Below are 23723 nucleotides of genomic sequence, written 5' to 3'. Positions count from 1 at the left end.
GAAGAATTATACATACTATTAGTATATTTGAGTTTAGTTTAAACACTAAATAAAAATTCGTATTATATATTTTTTTAAATATTATTTAATAAACATAACAAGGACTAGAGAGTAGAAATATACACATATATATATAAGCGAGTAGAGAGCGTCGGAGAGAGTGCAAAGCGTAATAAAAGCGTGCCGTTTATCGTCACGGCGTACGAGTCGACCTTACCAAAATCATCCAAATCAAAATCTCTGTGTTATTTGATCTATGATCGCATTTATACCCTCTCTTTTAGCGTTAAAAAAATTAAACATTTAAAACGGTGACATAAAATCAGGAAATATATAAGTAGATTCTCATCGTGTAATTTAAGCAATTATGCTAATCAAAAATACGATTTCCCCGAAATACCATTCACGAAGCCAAAGAGATTAGTCACCGTGAAATGTAACAAACGTTCCGACCAACATACGGACGCGGCCTGAATATTAAATGTAGATGAGGACAAACTTTAAATTGAAACTATATCATTCTGAACTTTCCACTCTATTTCAGATGCTGTGCAACGCTTTGTTGAACTGCCCACGTACACTGAGGTGAATCCCGGAGAAGATGCATTACTCAAATGCCGGATATCGGACAAGAAAGGAGTTTGTTCGTGGCAAAAAGACAATAAGGTAAAAAAAAAAACAATTATACTTTATACACACATTAAATATAATATTCTAAACGATCTACTTCATTTATACAAGCCCTATCAATATTATGGATCTGTAATTGATGTTGTTTGTTCGACCTTCATTATCATATCAAGCAATCAAGTAATTTTGTATTAGAAGTAGCTTCTGAGCCAGAGAGTACGGGGCAGATTATAATAAAATGTACAGGAACAAATGACGCATTAATATTCATCATAGATAACTAACTAACTAAACTAGATATCACAATTTTGAACCTGCAAAACATCACTAAAAAAATATGTTAACAAAAATATTGGTCATAAATATTTATAATAAATATATATATCGCCTTATAAGTATTAACATAGTTTTAATAATCATCTAATCGAGAATTAAATTGTAAATAAAATATCGAACTTTTGAAAGAACAGAAGGGTAAACTCTAAAGTCACCGCAGAACACGGTTATGGAATGTCAAAGAGCGTTAAGCGACACGATAATAATTATAACATTTAAATGTACATTACATACGTCAAAATAGCGTAAATCGGTTTTAAAAATTTCACGTGTGCGATAGAAGGTCTTCCAAAAGAGCACTGTTGAATTACATAATTAAGAACTTTATTAGGAAAATTTCGTTTGATCATAAGCAGTGTACATACGCCCTTATAAAACGGATAAGTGTCAACGGAAACGGGATGTATGGTCGAGGAGCGACCGTAATATTGTACTAATGACCGATGATAACCTGAGCCATATTCTTGTATGTTACTTAGGAAATATCTCCATTGAATTATATATAATCGATATAAATGTAACAAATATTTTTATATGAATATATATTTTTTGGCTGTTGGACTTTGTGTCGTTGACTGACTACGTACTTCAACAACTATAAATAAAAAAAAAATATAGAAAAGTTGCACCTATAATTAATTAAGAAATAACTTTATTAACCTAACCTTTGTGTCCTAAATATATAAACATAATCTTATTGTTTATAGAAAAATTCTTAATCACTGGTAGTAGTTAGCACTAAAAAAAAAACGATACTATATTTCTCTAGTATTGGAATGGTATTCGAATTTCGAATTCTATTTAGAATAAAAGATTATCGATCTGCACGCAAGTCAGCATTTAAAATCAGGAAATTAATAGCCTATTATATTTCCTCCAAATTAATTATCACACAAGCCAGATTTGTTAAATAAAATATGAGCTATAAATTAAGGATCACGTACGTCTTCCTCATTGACTATTTAACGCCATTACGAGAGGCTTTGGTTAACGTATTAAATATACGTGTAAGCATATGTATATAATTCGATTAAAGTAATATTTTATTTGTATAGTGCTTAATTTGTGTTTATATTTCATCTCGTACTCGGCGGTGAAGAAAAACACCTAATTTCAATTAAAATCTGTCACACGTGTATTCAACAACCACCACTACCAAAGGTGCGTTGTGGAATAAGCTCCAAACCTCCTCCACAAAGGGAAAGGAGGAGCAGCAGTAGGATAGGCATTTATGAGTAAAATCGGGGTCCGAGTGATTAAAATTCAAGTAGGCTATTATTACAAGCACTTTTGAATCGCTATATTATTAAATGTATGCCTATCATCGATACGCATGTAGATTCTACCGAAAAGAATCGGCAGTCAGGAGGTGATACTTTTTAAATTACAAATATATGTTTCGTTAAATAATATTAAAATACAGACTCAGCGGTATCATTATCATCCATTAGCGACCGGTTCCCCAGGGTTACAATTTATTAAAAAAAAAAAATGTGCCCTTCGCAAAAAAATATTAAGCAGGTATATTCATTTAATAAAGTTTATTGGTTAAATTATAAACATAAGTATATCATAAATGAGGAATATAAATAATATAATAAAAGTTTTGAATCGTAATTTTACTGTAAACCAAATCAATCTTTGTCTGCGGCTTATAGATCCTTATTCGGGTAATTTTACCGTCAAGGTCAAAGTTTTATTTATATATTATATTAATAATTTGGAATCGATGATATCTCCTAAAATATTTACTTGAATGATATACAGTAAAAGACTATTTTTATCATTGTAAATGTTTGATGTAACTATATAACATATATTATATATTTATTTGAATAAGGATTAATAATAACTTGTGGAAAATGGCTTCGCAAATAAGCTCTAGTGTTTTATTAATCTGTAATATATATGTATAAATAGTTATTATGATTGTAACATGCTATATTGAAAACCAATATTGTATCGACATCTCTCCTAAGCATACGAACAACAGTTTATTGGATAAAACTTAACCACACCTACTTCAGACATTATGTGCCTTTACATTTGAGAAAACCATACACAAAATCGGTTGCGTGGCTTAAAAGCAGAAAGCGAGGGTATAGACAAAAGCAGAAAGCGACTTTGTTTAATCTATTATAATATTGTGAAAAAGTAAATCTGTCTTTCGGTACACAGAATCGAATTTGAATAAATTTGATATGAAGCAAGCTTGAACGTCACGGTAAGTTATAGGATACTTTTTAATATTAACGATCAACCCCTAACACATGAGCGAAGCCGCAAGTGACAATTAGTACTAAACATGTACATAAAATATCCGATAGAAATATCTGTTTCAAACGGAAACCGAAGCCGGAATCATTGCCGTGGTTGCCGATCAACAACACAAACAATATTACATAAAAAAAATAACCAAACGGATGACATAATGATAGTACATTAATAATCAAAATCGTATAATATTCTCTTTATAAATACAGGGACAATTGATACGTATAATGAATTTCATCATTTTCCGCTGATAATCGAGAACGGAGGCTTAACGGGCTCTCAACCGCTCGGAGAGTATAAAATATGGGAATATTAAAACCCTATACATAGTTCTACATACATGAAGGAGTTAGCAATATATATGTTTAATATTGAATGTACGGTGTAGATATAATTTGATAGCATTATAGAGATATACAATTTTTTGTCAGTTGTGAGCAGAATTTAATTATTAATTGAGTAAATTACTTTCGTTATCATCAAACGTTATATGGTATTGCGTGAATGATTGTATTTAGTGCTTAAATTATAATTATTTCAAATTAAATGTTTATTTTTTCGCGTGATATACGAACAGGCAGATAACTTTGTCGGGAACAGATGACTAGTGTCCATAAGGCATCCATTCTCTTCTGGTAAAGAGAAGCAAATTACATATAATTATTTTATTTGCAATAATATATACTGTAGTATATTTATATAGTAGTAGATACTAGGATTATAATTTAAATAGAAAACTAAATAAACTTGTGAACTTCGCGAATAGTGTTTACAATCTCATAATATTATTACCCTTAATATTTTCAGTTTCAATAATTTATATATGATTTTATATACACTGATATCCAACATGAACCAAGAGTATATTCGCATTCCGTGAAAAACAGATTTTTAGCTCTGCCCGATTAAGGGATAACATTTTGAAATCCGTTGTATATCTTAACAGGAACTTCTTGGTTAGTCTTCGACATTATTATATTGTAACAGGTAAAAAATAATAATAACATACAAACACAGATAAAATCTAGAGAATTCCAAGTGTACACCACTTTTTTAATTTGTATAAATATTTAACGACACAGATATCTTTTCAATGTAATACAGTATTGAAATCTGGATAACCTACAGAGTGTTTATTAAAAATTAAACCTTCATGAATCGTTATAATAATTTGTTGTATTTAAGAGTTAAGTATTATTATTTGCTTTCCATTGTTTATTTTAGTTCTTAAAAATATTAAATTATGTTAATTACAATATTAATTTAAAAAATAAATGCGACTAGTACTAACTAGACTAACTATATTACAAAGGCGAAAGTTGGTATGTTTGTTACTCTTTCATGCAAAAACTACTGAATAGATTTTTATGTAACTTTACAATTATACTTTATACATCAGAATAACAGATAGGTTATAATTTATAAATATATTATGTGAATAATGTCTGACAACCAAACCTTAAAGAGCAAACGAAACCGCAGACGAAACTAGATAATTATCTATAAACTATAACATGTTTATCATTCAAATATATTAAAATAAAACCTCTTTGCACGAAACAACAAAAAAAAAATACAATTAATATAACTTACATATCATACGAATGGTTGTCATACATTCCAAGTCACCTTTAGGAAAAGAATTAATAAATTTTAATAGGTGTGTAGACAAGAAAATAGAGACATAATATATAATTATTTAAAAACTCTCCACCCAATAATCATTAACTATCTTTTACAACATGTAAATGAACTCATTACTTTCGTCGACTAATTACAAAATACTCAAAACGCCTTAAAATTAACGGTTAGCGACGCTTATCGCTTTGTTTCCTATGTCTACAATGAAAAACGCTTGTCATACCAACGATGTTTCACTTAAATAACTTAAGTAAACACAATGGATATTTAGTTTCAATTCAAATGAACTGTCAACGAACAATTGTCTGCTATGTTTATATAACATCATTTCAAATAAGAAATAATTATTTATTAATTGTTATTATGAAATATTATAAATTATTATGAAAATACATTTTAGCGTAATTCGCAAGTTTTTAGGGGTAAAAAAATCGTAATAAGGAATTGAATAAAGATTTGGAACGTTCATATGAATTTTGAACGGTTTAATATACTCCTCAAATATGTTGCTTTTTTATCTTTTGACCCAATATATATATTTAAACAATGGCCGACTTTTAATCGACTACAAAGAGGAAAGGTTCTTTTGCCTCCACAATACAGAAATATGATCAAGATGTTCTCAGTAAGAACTCGAGCGATTTTGTTTTTTTTTTTCAATTTCTTTACTGATTAATATTAAGGAACATTTAAGTATATTCTTATTTAAAGCATGACATAAAAATAAATATGACCCTGTACACTTGTACAGGTGTGATTGAATGTCATTGAAGGCTTGTTTCTCAATTAATAAATTGAATGTTTTGTTAATCTTTACTGAAATAATAAAAGCTACAAAATAGTATACGTAGTGATTCAAGACCTAACTTATTCACTTGTGGTCACGTGATAAGTGTTTGTGTAAGCCCGTCTGGGCAGGTAACATCCATTCATCAGATATTCTATCGTCAAACTGTAATACTTAATACTGTTAAGGAGAGTGAGCCAGTTTAATTGTAGGCATAAGGAAACTTAACATCTTAATTCCAAATGTCGGTGGTGTATTGGCAATAATTATTTTTGTTTTTTTGTTTCAATGTCCCCAGGCCTATGAGCAATAAGGTGATCTATTTGCGTATATCCAAGTTTCATATACTTATATTATAAACAGAGGTTATATTTTTAAAATATTACTTAACTGTAGATATAAAAAAATGTAGTGACAAGGTACTGATAAAACATAGAGCAGCTCGGAGTTGTAGCAAAAATGCTAGCACTATTTCCCCGTCGAATCGCAATTCCGATTCTCTGAGCGAAAAATGAAGTCTCCAGCCAACAGACGAGGCGATTTTATAAGATAGTTTTAGCCAGATTTTGATATTATTTTTTACCTTTCCATGGTACTGTAGTTCATTTCATCTGACGTATATATATCTATTCACTCACGAAGGCACGCCCCTCCATGTATTTTTTTTATCGTCGTATGTGTGAGTGATGCTCGACGCTTACAAGATGTCTATGTGCGTGTGATGACTAAGAGTAGAGACAACAAAAACATCCAAATGGGATAATATTTATTAACTTTATTTTATCATAACTCCAGCAGTTTAACGTGGATTGATGCGCCTTCGTGAATGAATAGTTGAAATTATTTTGATAGGTATAACAAGCTGTTGTAAATAAGGATACATGAAACTGTGATCAAATTAATTACATTCAATAACCTGTAAATTGGATACACATGAATTTCGTTGAAATTAGACACATGCATGTTTCCTCACGATGTTTTCCTTCACCGCCGAGCACGAGATGAATTATAAACACAAATTAAGCACATGAAAATTCGGTAGATCTTGCCTGGGTCTGCCGCAATCATCGGTTAAGATGCAAGCGTTCTGACCACTGGACTATCTCGGCTCTCAAAAAAATGCATTAATAATAAATATATAAAAAGTAATAAATAATAATTAATGTTTCTATATTTATCTACTACACGTTCCTGTATCATTTTGATGACATTTTGGCATCTTATTCGACGTAAGCCTGCAAAAAGAACCCTACAAAAACAACTATAATCAATAATTGTAATTTGTCTCAATATAAATGTTTTCTGTAGACCGTTATTCTACTCTTGTAGAAAGTGGGGTGGAGTAGCTAGATATCGATAAAATATCGTTTTTTAATTATACAAGCACAGATTGCTTTGTAACACCTTTTTTTTTAACAATGCTTTACTTACAATTGATCGCCAAAGTCCTTAACGCAATTGCGAATAAATTTTCAAAGTTACAATTTAATTATTTAATTAATTAATTAACGAACGAATAAAATACATTATTTAAATTCGAGCATTATTTTTTATAGAAACAATTAATATATTAATAGTGAGTAACATATATTATTAATGTATGTTAGATAAATTAAGAATGTGTCTAATCAAAGGAGGTAATCAGGACTCAGCAGTGACAGATGAGAACAAATAGGCCGCAGAGCTGCGGTTTCTGTGGCTTGCTATGAATAGGGGTTTCAAGCGCGATCAAATAACGATGTTACATTTTGCGTAATTGGGTCTCTAGAACATTCTATTGTTACAAAAGCAATATTTCCTGATTTCTTTTATTGTGACAAAGGTCGTTAATCTTAAATTACTTTTTTTTAAATAAATTGTCTTGATCTGTCTTAAAAATTATATTATACTAACGCCAATATCACAGGTTTCGGTGTGAAGTATGATTGTGCCAATTTATTATTATACTAGATGAAAACCCGGATTAGCTCGAACTAAACAAATAGGATTTATCCTTAACTTTTCATCTATTATTTATTGTTCATAAGTTTCGATCGAGTATACCGTACCCTTGCACGAAATGATTACTGGGAACACACGTTTTGAACGCATCCGTAAACGTCAAACATGGCCGCCCGATGAACTGTCATGTCATTGAATTTTATGGATTTAATATCGAAATATCTCTATTATACCGGTTTTGCGGATGTATGTTATCGACTAAAAAAATCATTATTCTTTAACGATTTATAATTGTGTTAGGTTATCGGGTCTATCGTAGACCTGCACGAAATTATTAATATAGAAGATAAGTATGAAATTTAGCCACTAAGCTGTCACGGTTGCTTGCACTATTGCCATTTAATATTTACATTGCACATGTCCGGTGTGATCACTCGCCGTCAGGTGGCACGTCTGCTTGCCTTCTGTTGTCTATAAAAAGTTATTATAAATATAATACAACTATACATTTATATAAAAATAAAGAAATATAAAGTGTGTTTTTGGTACAAATATTATTGGCGATGCAAAGATCAAACTATTTTGCATTTTTTTTTAAAGGGAAATGTTTTGGAACTAATGATATTAACCTATTTGCCGCCAAATTGATTGTCAAGTTTAAAAGGGATGACTGTAATACGGGTTATAATAGATCCTGTCTTTCTTATTCTTTTGCAATTCGTATAAAGTAGAGCTATCGAAGCTATTTTTTTAAATAGTAGGCTTTCTAATAGCTTCGAAATAAAAAAAAAAATCTAAATGATTTTTAACATCTTGTTATAACAAATATGTGTGCCCATTTTTGTCATATTTACAATTATATTTTTTCTAGTTTTCTTGTATTTGATCTTTTTTATAGTTATTTGAGTTTTTCTGTTAACTTAAGTTCGACTAAAAGAGAATGTACCTTCTGCAATGTCTCTTAAAATAATTTTCGTGAACAAAATCCCGCCCTAGACTATAAAAAAGAAAATAGATGAATTATTTCATATTATCTGATATTCACTTACAAAGTCGTTTGCACGATATAGTTTTAGATAAAATATCATTGATAATAGCTGGAGCGCTGTTTTTGTATCGTAAACTCTGTTCTCTTAGCTGTCGGAATACCACGCCTTTTGGTACTTGATTTATAATGTTTGTAGTGTTTTTCCTCATTTTCTTATGTTAGTAGATATTTTGACTGTATCGCACAACCGAGAAAGTATAAAGAATTAGTCGGAAAGAAGTTAAATATAGATAAATAAAAAAATAACATAAAAATATATATGAGCACATACGGTTAATAAAAAAAGCAATAGGGTAAACTGTACAATGATTGGCACCTTTAAGATATCTAATATTGATTTGTTATTCTACTATTACACTAGTTGGTAGAATTTCATACTTCCTTCTGCCTACCTACCATGTACCTACTTGGTTTTTGATTACATATATGTAAACTTATATATTTGTAGCAGATTTTTATTTATGTATAATGTTAGTATGCAACAAAATTATTCAGTTGAAATTTTAATGTCATGCCTCCCAGTTAACTTTTTCGGCCAAACAGGAAAACATTAGATATTCGACATAATATAATGATTTATTAATTTTGCTCATGTATTATACATAGAAAACTGTTATAATAATAAATTAAATTGGCCGAGCGCACTTGTAGGCGTTCGTATGGTTGATTTTTCGGGTGTTTTAACTTTGTTCATAGTTTCAGTTTTGTTAACATTTTCCACTAATAATACTAATATAGGAAATTCACATATCGAGACTGTAATATTATGCAGAATATATTATCGTGTACATAATTAAATAGTTTAATTATATTATACAGTTGGGTTTATTTGAGTAGACACGTTAATTTTATTTTTAATCAAGTAGGCATCCCTACATATAAATTAATTGAAGTGCAAAGCCTCACATTTGCTTGCATTAAAACCGCAAGTTCTGTTGCATTAAAACACGACGATGATACCAATTTTGTTGTGCGTATTCTTTAAAATAATTCGACATTAGGTACTAAACATATTGCTGTCTCTTTCTATTCATGTGTCATAAAAGAATAGCAATTATTTTATTACATTGTGTACAAGTTTAGCATTATCGCAATGTTCTCCTCATTTATGAGGAGCCGAGATGATGATGAGCCGAGGTGGCCCAGTGGTTAGAACGCGTGCATCTTAACCGATGATTTCGGGTTCAAACCCAGGCAGGCACCACTGAAATTTCATGTGCTTAATTTGTGTTTATAATTCATCTCGTGCTCGGCGGTGAAAGAAAACATCGTGAGGAAACCTGCATGTGTCTAATTTCAACGAAATTCTGCCACATGTGTATTCCACCAACCCGCATTGGAGCAGCGTGGTGGAATATGCTCCATACCTTCTCCTCAACGGGAGAGGAGGCCTTAGCCCAGCAGTGGGAAATTTACAGGCTTATTATGTTATGTTATGTAAGACCAAAGATCCTGATGTCCTGCGTTTAAGCTCCGAGTCGAGCTAGTAAAAAGTGATTTGACTTCTATCAAGAAATTCTCAATAGCCCGGAGTTTGAGTCCTCTGCTTGAATTCAATTTTTTCTTGTCAGAATTCCCGTCCTATCCGATTTATAAAAAAGTTTCATAAAATCTGTGATTGCACACACACTTGTCACGTCTGCACAGTTAGTCATGGCGGCTGAGTTCAAAATTCATCAGGAGTTCATCATATCATTCTACGCGGTGATCATTTGTATACTAACTACGTATATTGATATTTTTAATTTTGATTGGCATTTAATTAAGGCCTTAATGTAAATAATTCTTATGCAAACAACGTTGTTATATCAAATACTAAAAATAAATACAAATAGTTTTATAAACTAGTTATGCTATGCGGTTTCACTCATGCATGTCTGTTCTATACAATTTGCCATATGGATAAGTGTTTGGTTACAAAGCGTATTAATCGTAGCGTGAACCTAAATAACCTTTATCAATAAACGGGCTATATGATACAAAAACGATTTCTCAAATCGCCCTGGCTTTTCCTTAAATTAGTACGTTCAACCTTTATACATTCTATCGAGCTTTATAATATCAATATATATTAATATATATTTTTAGACTCATAAAAGGAATAAGATTTGTAACTTTTACCTTAAACCTTTTATAGAAAAGATAGTCACCCGCAAATTCGCTCGCATTTTAGGGGTGGTCGTCTGGTGTTATGCATAAATGTTATGCCTATATTCTTCCATGGAGTTCAAGCTTGCTTCAAACCACATTTCATCAAATTCGGTTTAGTGGTTTGGTCATGAAAAAGCAACAGACAGACATGCAGACAGTTACTTTCGCTTTAACCATTTTTAGCTGTTATGTATTACTGTGTTCGTAGTAAAATAAATAGCCTTTAAACGTAGCCCTTGATACGTGATGCCTTTGACAGATGTGACGTTTTACATCCGACACTTGCAGGTATCCTCACGACATTTTTCTTCGACTTAATTATAAACAAAAAATAAGTATTAAATTATAGTCGCGCTTGCTTGGGCTTGATTCGTGATCAAAATACATTATATTAAAATCTTAATGTAAAATTATTTTGTATAATACTATTTTTTTGAATGTTAATTTTGTTGAAATTATTGTTGAATTTGACGACCTCCGTGGTCGAGCAGTGTGTACACTGGTTTTCATGGGTACACCACTCCGAGGTCTCAGGTTCGATTCCCGGTCCAGTTGATGTAGAAAAAGTTCATTAGTTTTCTATGTTGTCTTGGGTCTGGGTGTTTGTGGTACCGTCGTTACTTCTGATTTTCCATAACACAAGTGCTTTAGCTACTTATATTCGGATCAGAGTAATGTATGTGATGTTGTCCAATATTTATTTATTTATTTATTTATTTATTTATTATTTAATTAGAATGCAGCCCATTATGATATACTTTTTGTCGAACGAAATTATTTATTAAAATGAAGAAAAATACGCAATACAATTTGAAGCTGCATTCGATCAAGTATTGCAACCAAGATGCTCTGCCAACTATGCGTCCAAGAATTTCAAAATTCTACTTAGATATGCCTTAAATATGATTGCTTCATATCGTATAAATGAATCATATCTACGATATTGATGCTGTTTTAAAATTGATCGCGACAGCCGGCAAATCAGCTTTGCATATATTTTTTACATAATATTTATTTAGAACAATATTCTCTATGTTGTACGTATTACGACACAATCAATTCACAGCTAAAAATACTTAAACCAGTGAAGAAATAGGTATACCGAACTTAATAAACATTATATTTACTTGGTGGTAGAGCTTTGTACACGCTCGTCTGGGTAGTTGCCACGTCATCATCACATATTCTACCGCCAAACAGCAGTACTCAGTATTGTTGTGTTCCGTTTTGAAGGGTGAGTGAGTCAGTGTAACTACAGGCACAAGGGACGTTACATTAGTGGAGTATTGGCGATTTAAGGCACGGTTAATATTTCTTACAGCACCATTGTCTATGGGCGATGGTGACCATTTACCATCAGGTGGCCCATTTTATTTAAGAAATTATGCCACTAATAATATAATTTCAATATAAAGTAAATCTCGCTCGTGTTTTAAATAAAAGTTTTCAATTTTAATGAACAAGTACACTTTTTATAAGCACTTTTAAAGCGCGCTCTTATTTTGTTGTAAATATGACTGCGGTTCGTAACTGCAAAGGTGGCTTACGTGAAAATAATTATGCCACGCTATCTTTAATTTAAGATATATTTTTTCTATTTTCATGTATTGTTTTTATTTTAACAAAACTACAATTTTTCTATTCGTATCATTGTTAATTATCATAAAAACAATTAGAAAATTCACGCACGTAAGCACTGCTAGACTAGTTTATTTTAGTAATTCTCATAGTCTTATATCATATGGAATGTTGTTATGGGGTAATGCAACAGATATTGAAATAGTACTTATTCTGCACAAAAGAGCTATCCGAACTATTTGCAATATTAGCCCTAGGACATAATTATTAACGGCTGCTTCGCAATATATTTATGATAATATAATGTTTATACAGAAGAATATACACAAATCTTTCATAAAAGCTGAACTTCTAATTGAAACTATCCAAAACAATCGGATAATCCGAAATAATTTCATATGTCCGTATACATAGATCCGAAATTTCATAACATAGACGTCTTACAAAAACTTTTTACGAAATGCCCTAAAATTATAGTTCTATGAGTACCGATACCAGGTAAGGGATATCTATTACTGCGCCTACACCATCTGCCTGTGTGTCTATCATATTTATCAGATCCATTATAGCTGGTCAAAATGATTTTGGTTGAAATTTTCACAGATTACGTAAAACTAAAGCCGCTATCGTGACATATTATAATAACAATAAAATGAGCACCCTGGGGACGTCGGACATTGTTGAAGTACGGAATTATACGCGTGCGTGTCCGACTCGCACTTAACTAGTTTTATCAGTTGTGACTTTGAATTTCACTGTATCTCGCACGCTTATATCTTTTAAACTACGCAACGGATTTTAACGTGGTTTTCATCAATAAATAGAGTTTTTCAAGGAGGAAAAGAGAATAGATTTATCAAAAAAATAATGTTTGTTGTTGAATCTAAAAGTTGTATAAAGATTAACAATAATAATTTGTAATATGTTTTTTTATAGACCCATTTTTTACACGTGCGAAGCCGGAGAAGGTTTTTAGTAAGTATAGAATTAAATAAATTCGATGTATCTGTAGTCTGTATATATAATTATGAAACATACAAATTGCGTACGAAATAGTTTGAATAATATAATGAGGCTTATTGATATCATACTTAAGTAAACTCATTTTTATGTAGCTAACAATTTAATTTGAATGAAAAATAAATATTGTCTCTGTTTCTGTTGAATTATTTTATTCTTTTAGGGCTGTGTTACATTTATTGGCTTTTTGCGTTTAAAGCCACAAAATTAAATATAAATATGAAAAATAAAAAAATATATATCATTTTAGACACGATATTCATTCCACGCTTTAATTCATTAGAAATCCCACTACCGTCCTATTGATTGAGAGTTTTAACGGTACATATAAAATTCGATTTTGAAATTTTAAAACACAAAAATAATTTTGTTGACCAGGATTATTATTTTTCGAACGAAATAAATGTAAATATTGAAATGTCCATATTCCAAAGTATATACATGAATAATAATTAAATGAAGTAGTTTTGTTATATAAGTGTCTTAATGTGAAACTTGACAGTTGTCATTGAAAAGATATATAAATACATATTTAGGAGTCGAGATGATCCAGTGTTAAGAATCTTAGCTGAAAACTGCGGGTCAAACCCGAGTGAGCACTACTGAAATTCCAAAAGCATAATTTGTATTTATAGATCAGGTGGTCGTTAAGGTAAATGTCGCCAGGAAACCTGCCCTTACCGGATGAAATTCAGTATCCTCCAATCGAAATTAAAGTAGTAGTTTGAAATAAGTTCCGAACTATCGTCGAGATTAGAGGAAGCTTTAGTCCAACTTTAAGACATTTCTGGCTGTTTCTCTACATAATTGTATAGACACATGTTTTGAGGTTCTTAGTAAAGTAATGTAATGATGGTATAATTGTTTCATTTACGTAAGCAAGTCGGCATCTTTGAAACTTGTTTGTACAACTGATGCATCCGCTGAATACCGTCTAATTGGGTAGAAAGGTCGAATGTATAATACTGTATGTAAGTATTCATCTCGTACCTTATGAGATGCATCTTCTTGTATTAACAGTATGTTGCATATAATTACAAGAAATATTAACTTATCGTTAAAACTTGAAATTGAGATCCCTTTTCCCTGAAGTTACACAGATAACTCACCCTTGAAACTAGAGCATAATAATACCTACTAAGTATTGCAGTTTGGCGGTAGAAAACGTAACGAATAATTATATCATATATAATGAGCTGAAATAAAGTAGGTTTAGAACATATTGGACGTGGCAGGCAGCCGAGGTACCCCAGTAGGAAAACATTTCTTAACGAGAGAACACGTGTTCAAAAACGCACAGCCATGATTTTCTTGCGCCTCATTAATCTGTGCTCGATTGTATTTGAAAATATCACAAAAATTGGCTCGTTACGGTTGTACTTCCACATGGTGGCATTTGTTCAAAATGTTATCCTTAACAGGAGATTCCTTTGCCCATTATGGATTGAAACTCCATAGAAAAAAAGTCGTTTACAAATACACACCTTTGCCCATTATGAATTGAAACTCAATAGAATAAAGTCGTTTACAAATGAATTTCATACAAAAGTACCTGGCAGTTCGCTGTCGGACGATCATCGAGTTGAAATAAAAAATAGCTTAAAAATATTTTGTATACAAATTGTATAATAATTACTCGGAAAAGCACATTCTAAATATGAAATATTAATTTTAAAAGACTGGCTACGTTTACACGCGTCAGAATATAAATTGTTTTTACAAGATGAAAGGTATTTAATTATATATTCGGATAACGCTCTGGATCATTCCAAATGTTATCTGCATTTAGTGAACGGAATATTTTCTGCATTTTAATAATTTCGATATGAATCAATGAATGTGATCCAGATTTTGAAGTAAAAATTGGAGCAAAGCTAGATAACGTCGAAGTATGCGAGATCGGAAAAGTTTGCTCGTATTTGCTTAAAAGTAGACGATATTTAGATCAGTGACCAGTCTTGTATAATATACCTATATGATCGGTAAATCTAAATGATACGATCATCTTTTAAAATTTGATTTTTATATTACATATAACCTTGTTTTGAATTTTTTATTCAAAAATTTTACAAAAATTGCCATATGTCATCAACTTGCAGCAACAGGTGCATTAACTTCAAAACCTAGATGAGATGAAGGATTAGCTCAGAAAAATAATTACTTTTTATCATTTAAATAACTTCGTATTACCAATGTTAGCATGGTATTATTTTATTATTATTCTCATTGCTGAAAGTATTAATAAAAATATTTATTTAAACATTTGAAAATTATTTTTTCTTGATGTGGTCATTTGCTAGGTCTTTGTATAGAGTCATACTGTGGATTTTATTCATACGTTATTCTACTAAACAGTTTGTAATGGTGTGTTTTCAAGAATTAGTGAGTCAGTAACAACATATTGGCACCCACTTCTTTATGGTTTATGTGTAAGAAATAGTTAATATTACTTAAAGAGTCAATGTTATATGGTAACCACTTATAATAAGGTAGACTAGGAAGACTAGGTAGACGTTTGTTGACCTACACCTGTTATTTTCGTACTAAAATCATCCATATAAACACTCAAATAGTGAATGTTTTATAAAAATTGTACGCAAATGTTTTGAAAAAGCGGAAATTAACCCTGATTTGCGGTGTGTCGCGGTAGTGTGGGTACGTAGGTAATCTTTGAATAGTATATAATGTCATTTCATTATCGATATATATATATAGCAATTAAATTAGGCAAGTGTGCATTGTCCTCGTGGACACTATACCCATAACTAAAAAATAAAAATAAAAATTAATTAATAAGCATTTATTGTCAATATAATATATCAGTGTATATAACGCTTATATATTTGCATAAAATAGTTAAGAAATATTACATATATAAACGTCTTATTATAGAAGGGCGAAGTCTACAACGCTTGTTTAAAACCTAAACAATTGTTGTTGTCTCTGCTTTTGCTAGTAAAACATAATATTATTAAAAAAAAAGAATAGTTTAAAAAAAGTATGAAAAATGTTATCGTTTAAATTATATTTCATAAACCACAGATTAACACATTCTCTTGACTCGAATGGAATGGAATAATTTGTTGTTTGAACCTCAAGCAGTTATTCATACAAGATAAGCAATATCGTGTATGGAAGTTAATTTTCTCAACAAAGGTCTTCCGTGATGTGCAACGAACTCATTTAGCATACAGATAAAACTAAACGCTTAGCCGACGGTTATCTGACGGTTAAATTTAACCAGGCTCTATTTAGTATGAACAATCGTAGCCGTCAGGACGAGATTTGAATCTTAAGTAACTTTAGTCACGTTCTTTTAACTGTGGTTTACCTTTTCTAGTACTGAATCATAATGGTTTCGTTTTTTTTTTTTTATACGTAGAAAGTATTGTGTTACTTCTTTTTAATATTTAAATTTCGAAGTTCTTGTTATCGAAGTTTTTTTTTAAATACTTTATGTTTAAAAATTACCAAAATTGAATTCCATAGAGTTCGATGTTGTATTCTTTACTAACAAAAGAAATCTATGTTTGTTTGCCTTACCTTCAGAATGCATTTATTAAATCGAGTTCAGTTTTCATTGAATATAATCCGACAAACTAAAGAATACTTAAGCTATTGTTGTTTAAAAACTTGCAAGAACTAACTTAATGTCTCACTTGTGAAATTTTGAAAACGGATTTACGGTGATACGGTATTTTGTAGCATTTATTCTTCAAGCATTACAATTAGTATAGTCAATATTGCATATCACCGTCTGATAATTACGATCATATTGTACTGTAAGTTTAAACTTTGTTCTTAGATATTATATATATCAAAAATAACTGCGCAACTAATAAGAAAATCTTTCAAGTAATAGTAAATATATATGTCTTTGAGCAAGCCCGTCTGGGTAGGTACACACTCATCAGATATTATACGGATAATAATATAATAATAACAATTGTATAATAACAGACATCAGTACTATATAATGGTAATTGTATTGTTTCGGTTTGAAGGACGAGTGAGCCAGTGTAACTACAGACACAAGAGACTCAGTTCCGAAGGTTGATGGCGCATTGGCAATTTTAGGAATGTATAAAACCTAAAAACTCATGGTGCCAATATCTGTTCGCAGTGGTGACCACTTACCATCAGGTGGTCCATTCGGTCTTCTACTTCTGGAATACTATAAAAAAAGTAAAATACGTAATTGAAATAGAAATTGCATTCCCCTCTTGGTTCCAACGTTTTAATTGAATTCACAATCAATGTAAAACTTAATTATTTTTCTGTCTTTAAATTCGTTCAAGCCCGTCTAGACCGGGGATGATTTATTATTTATATAACGAAATGTTTATTGGGGAAATTATTCTATACGATATGAAATACAGGAGTGGTATATCTCCGCATCTGGAGGGGAAAGATTGGATTTATTACCCGTATTCCGCGTAACCGGAATTCAATGGCCATAAAGATGAAAAATTTGCTTTTTATAAATTGAATTTATTTAAGATAATAAGAAATTTTATCGAGGCTAATCCTCTATATTTAGTATGTAACACATTATATTTAGTAATATACTATACATTAAACGTTTTTACATGAATGCATCATCACGTTTTTATAGGTTATTCATACCAAAAAGGCTTCGTACGTCCTATTCGGACTTTTGCTTATGCACGAGTAAGCTTTATCCGTGAATCTCCGCCGACGGTCGCGGGTACAAATCCGTGTAAGTAACTCTAGCTTGCATGGCATTAAATTGTTTTAATCGTCTCTCCATGGTGAAAGTTAACACTACGAGGTAACCTTCATGTGTTGTAAGAAATTCTGTCTGATGTATTTTAAAGAAACGACTCTAGATTATATGCGTGATAGAATACGTTCCAAAGCTTCTCGTCAAGAGATAAAACTTTTGCACAGCATTGGGATTAACGAACCACTACTCTCGCCAAAGCTCTCAGTTCTTGGTGTAAATATCCAATCAGGTCATCGGGCCACCTAACTGGTTGGCTTGATGACTACTGAGCATTTCCTCCAACGCCCAATACAGAAATACCATAAATATGACCAGCCCAGTACCAACTTCTTCTAATTTTATAATCTAAAATTAGTAGTTTCAAGTATGGACAAGTATCGCAGTTTAATTGACGCTACATTATTTCTCCAATACCTTAATTATAAATCAATTAAGTTCTTTTGTATTAAAAATGGCAAATTATTTCGATATATAGGATACAATTCATAAATTATTACCTTTAGTTGGAAATAGTCAAGGCAAGGTGTGTCGCGTTATATTATTAAAGATCTTAATGTTTTTATATATGTGACCTTATTTGTATATACTTAGATCTTTTATAAGATTATAACTGCGTTTTAGTCGTAGTGTACTTGAATTATGATTATTCCTTTGTTAAAGTTTGTGAGTTTAATAATAGGTTAAGTTTAAACGAAATTGTTCCGTTAAATCCTTTGAATAAACAATCAGAAACTCCAATATTAATTAACTTGTATGTAGGTAAGTTACCTTAATAATAATATCGAATTATTGAATAAGTTATTAATATAATTACTTATTTTTTATATATTATATCATTAACAAGACATTTCTGTTTTAAATAACATAGGTTATATATATTTTACTTGGTCTATTTTTGTATAGAACAAGTAAAATGAAGTAAATGTTACGCTTATAAATAATTTTCGATAAACTTATAGTCGAGTTATAAACAAGAATTACTAGAAACGGAACCGTGAAAAGTTTTTAACTAGAAAAAAATATGGATAGACTAAGAAAACCTTCTAAAAGTAAAATATCGAATTGTATCTCAGTTTATTCCGCTTTACATAAACTTGAAAACTATTTAAAAGTTTATACATTGGGTATAAAGAGATTTCGGCGAGCGTGGAGCGCTCTTTAGAAGATATTCTGAACTTATGTGAAGACTAAAACTATGCATTGTAAGAGAGCTAAAAGTCTTGCGATATATCAAGATTTATCTCATATTTAATTAAAGAATAAATATATGTATGAATAAAGATAAAGAATAAATATAAATATATGTATGTATGTGTGTGAATGAAATGTTTATATTTAAAAAACAAAAATAAATACATATGTATAATAAATATTTTAAGTGATTTATTTCTTCATAGACTAGCGTTCTTGTCGTCTAGTTTCGTTTTTGTATTATATATATATTTTTTATGTTTAATATAATTGCACGGCCGCAATTCTCTTGACTGATTGTCTAACGTGTTCGCGTTTTATAATACAGTCGTTAATTCCGACGAAACGACGTTTCTACGGAGCGATATAAAACGTAAAAACAGGCATTACAGAACTTGCATCTCGCACGGGCGGGAAATCAAAATATGCTTTATTCAAGTCGAGTCTTAAATGCATTTTTGAAACGTCATTTAGAAGTTGTATTAGCAAAGCTTCCACTACACCGGATCAGAATGTCCATACAGAGAACAGCTGTCAAGAAACTGTGAAGCACCCTTAGGTAGTATTAAAATATCAAATCTAATTGTATTTATGTACTTGCTTGTTACTTGTAATTCAGATTTTTTTATAAGACCTTATTTATTTGCTAAATACCTTTTTTTTCTTTAGCATGTTACAAGAAATCTGTTCCAGGAATAAGCATGCTTTTTATACTGAACTCTCTTTTGTATTTTATTTATTTCTTGTACGGTTTAATTTAAAAAAGTTATTATACTAGTAAGTATGCTTTTCTAATGGTGAATGTTTAATTTGAAATTTATTAATCACCTTATATAATACAATTTGCGTGATTTAATTACGTTTAAAGCTGGTTCAAGAAGGATGTCCGACCTTGCGGAGTCGGAAACTTAGTTGTATGAGTTTATTTTACTCCAGTTCAAACAACGGTGAATGTGTTCAAGCTCAATTCCATTATTCAGTACATTGAAATTGAATATCCTTGATTGATATTGCTATACAGAATAAATATAGAATTGGAATACTTATTACGATGGCCCTATGAGGAGCACCTCGGCCCAGTACCTAGTCCATGGTAAAACAACATTAACATAAGAACATGTACTATTTGCAAAAAATCTTGACAGCGCGTTTTAGGTACCCCAAAAATTAAATCAACGCCATCTAGTAACATTCATTAAAAACAATTAGACCTCATGATTTGCGTCGTATTGACTATTTTGAGAATGGTTGTGTATAAAGTTTAATATTACACATATGAAAGAAGCCTTGTTCCTCCAAACTAGGAAACCCCGTGTCTTAATGGCCAGTGACTTCCCAATCAATGCTTACTTTTTTAAATTTATTATTATATTTAATTTCGCTGTTCAGCTAAGCTAAAAAGATAAAAGTTTAATATAATGATTAAAATATTCTTTCCTTATGTTCGAAATAGGTATTATATGTATGGAATATTACCAATATTAAATTTAACGCATTAAAGAGACCTTGCACGCGGGCGTTCAAGCGTTGGTACGAACACGAGAGTTGGCGACACGAACTAATAATACTCGTAGATACAGACATCTGAGTAGGCCTCTCCCACTTTATAATTATCGTATCTGTAAACAGTAATGTTTTGTTTTGTGTTCCGGGATACAGGATATGTTAGTATAGCTATAATCACAAGGGACGCAATATGCTACTCCTTTGAGATCGTATTTCGTAGTGCATCGGTAATTTGCTATCGTATCATATAATGTGTCGCTACAATTTACAAGATGAGCCAACTTCTTTGTCTCACGGTTAAGTCCACTGCTGGACTAAAACTTCCTCTCCCTTTGAGAAGGTTTGGAGATTATTCCATGCTGCCTCGTTATAATATAGCTTGGCTAATATAGACTCAATGTTGGTGACGCATTGGCGATGTGACTAATGGTTGATATTCCTTACAGCACCAATGTCTATGGGCGTTGGTGCCCAATTCATATATAATGAATAACTTATTAAAACATTTCAGTAGCTACTAATAATTTCTAACATCTAGTTTAGTTAACAATAACAATGTAACTCTATATGCAAGTAATCCAAACAATGTCTACGTATAAATGTTTTCATAAGGAAGTTCTCAAATTTCAAATCAATAGTTAAACCGCGAAGTGTCTTTGGAATTGATCGTTACTACAAATATTTGTGAGTCATATCGATAAAATAATTAAAACCTATTGTTTTCATTTGTTAAAGATTCGTTATCATAGGAACGTACGTAAGGCTAAAAAAGGAATATATTATTACACTGTAAAAAGTGTACCTTATAATGAATTCCTAGATAATAACACTATCTAAATAAATAGATAGGCAAATACGAAATAATTCAGTAAAGGTATTCTGTAAGAAGAATCTCGATACTCACCGCAGAACACGAACAGGAAACTTCAGAATGTGCTTTGCGCCATTGACTTAAATAATTATATTATCCATTCATCCAGTCGATAAATTTATAATTTATGGACACATGTATCAAAATGGCGTATCACTGTAAGTCGGCTGTCAACATTTCACATGCATGTGAGTTACGACGTGAATTCTTACAGAGTCACACTGCTATACCTTTTTATCCCGTGTTTATCAATCGATTGTTATGTATGATGAGCTTTAGTGTTTGTTATCAATATAAATAATTAAATTAACAGAGTAATATTAGAACCTTGGGAGTTTAAATTTATTCCTCAAGTATTCCATATTAATTATCGTTGAATTTCGAATACAATGTGAACATTAGTAATAATAATTATATAACGCTAACAATACTCACTGTATTACATTTCTGGTTATGGTTATGGCTATGCAAATAACGTTCAAAATTACTGGGATTCACATAAAACAACAATTACAACAGCGGGGTCTTATGCAATACTTGATATTACTATCCGTAATACTCGGGCTTAATTTAATAATGAAGGATTAGAGAGCACTTACGTTTGTAGTTGGTTGGACAACGTTGAAAATAGCCATCGTAGCCGAAATCAAATCAAGAAGCCAAGATTATTCAGAATTATATTTTACAACAAAAATTGTTTGGAATAAAAAAAAAACTTATAGCAATAATATAGAAGCAAGTGCGGTTGGTATGCCGGCATTTATTGTAAAGTTTCGTTGGCTGTCTCCAAAACTCATAATAATTATTATCATAACTTATAATCTGTCATAAATTTCAATCCGTCTAAACATGATGGAAATATACTCGAACATTAATAAAAAAACAACTATAAACAATATTAAAATTGAGATCTTCCTCCTTTTTTGAAATCGATTCACAAGCGTAATTAAAGGCATAAAATATTTATACTTTTTACAATATTATTAGGTGACAATTTTTGGCCCTTTGCCTTAACCTTAAAAAAAGATATATGACGTGTAGTCGCATTCCTAAACCAACTCTCGATAACAAAGGACAAGACATCGTAAGCATCAATACCCCGGTCACGCTCATTCGTGATTCAAGCCGATGCGCCTTGAGAATCTAGGCAATGCCGCCTCGCTGTTGTGAATATTATCACGATTTTTACCTTACTGAGCTGTGGCATCTTTAACAGCAAAGTGCATTTTGAGTAGGTGAAGCAATTTAAATAGCAAAGTGTGGTCTTTTTAAGATAACTATTGTAGCATGTAATCGAAATTCGATATTTTTTTGATTTTTTCATTTTGAAAAAAAATGTGTCAAATGATATAAATTATACAGTTTTATTTTTATAGATAATACCAATACACCAAAGACAATGTAAATTGTCTATGGATATTGACGTAGATAGATATATATTGATTTTAACAACTAAGTGAACTGTGAACTGTGTATATAATTATATTGTTAGTATGGCGTGCATTCATAGATGTGTCTATTTATTAGGTTAACCAATTAACATTCGTTTTGACATTTTGAACGGTAGAAAAAACAATATTTTTATGCAGAAAAAAAAGACACGGACAACAAGCATTTTGAAAAAAAAATATATATTGTTAGTCGCTTTGCGTCTTATATTTTTAATATTGAAAAATGTTGTGAAGAGTATTTCGGAAACACACAAAAACCAAAATGTGAGGTTTCTATTTGCTAAAACCCTCCTCGGTGGCTAACCTCAGCGCATGCTGTAAGACTCCGGAATCCTTGATGCCACGGAATACGCGATGCCTTTTACACCATTGCCAAATACATGCCAGCTTTGAACTTCACTACTGCTCGTTTTATACGACATTTAAAGATCATTTTGCTTCGTTTTATCTGGTAACGTTGTATAGGACGCTCGAAGTCTTTCCGAACAATACAGTTTGACCGTCAAGGCTGTTAAGTTATGGTAATAAAGCCAGATCGCTTATCACTTTCG

At 31.1% G+C, this 23723-nt stretch overlaps 1 protein-coding gene across 1 annotated transcript in view; it reads left to right on the top strand.

Moving 5' to 3' along the window:
* Positions 1–549: 549 nt before the first annotated feature.
* Positions 550–23723, top strand: part of LOC113393694 (uncharacterized protein) — a 60356-nt gene continuing 37182 nt past the window's right edge. Inside the window, exon 1 of the mRNA XM_064216756.1 lies at positions 550–666. The gene's annotated coding sequence lies outside the window, so the exon portion shown is untranslated. The remainder of the gene's footprint in view (positions 667–23723) is intronic.

The sequence above is a fragment of the Vanessa tameamea genome, chromosome 13 (genome assembly GCF_037043105.1).
Source record: "Vanessa tameamea isolate UH-Manoa-2023 chromosome 13, ilVanTame1 primary haplotype, whole genome shotgun sequence".
NCBI lineage: Eukaryota > Metazoa > Arthropoda > Insecta > Lepidoptera > Nymphalidae > Vanessa > Vanessa tameamea.
Note: the sequence above shows the minus strand (reverse complement) of the source record. Positions and strands in the feature narration are given on the sequence as shown.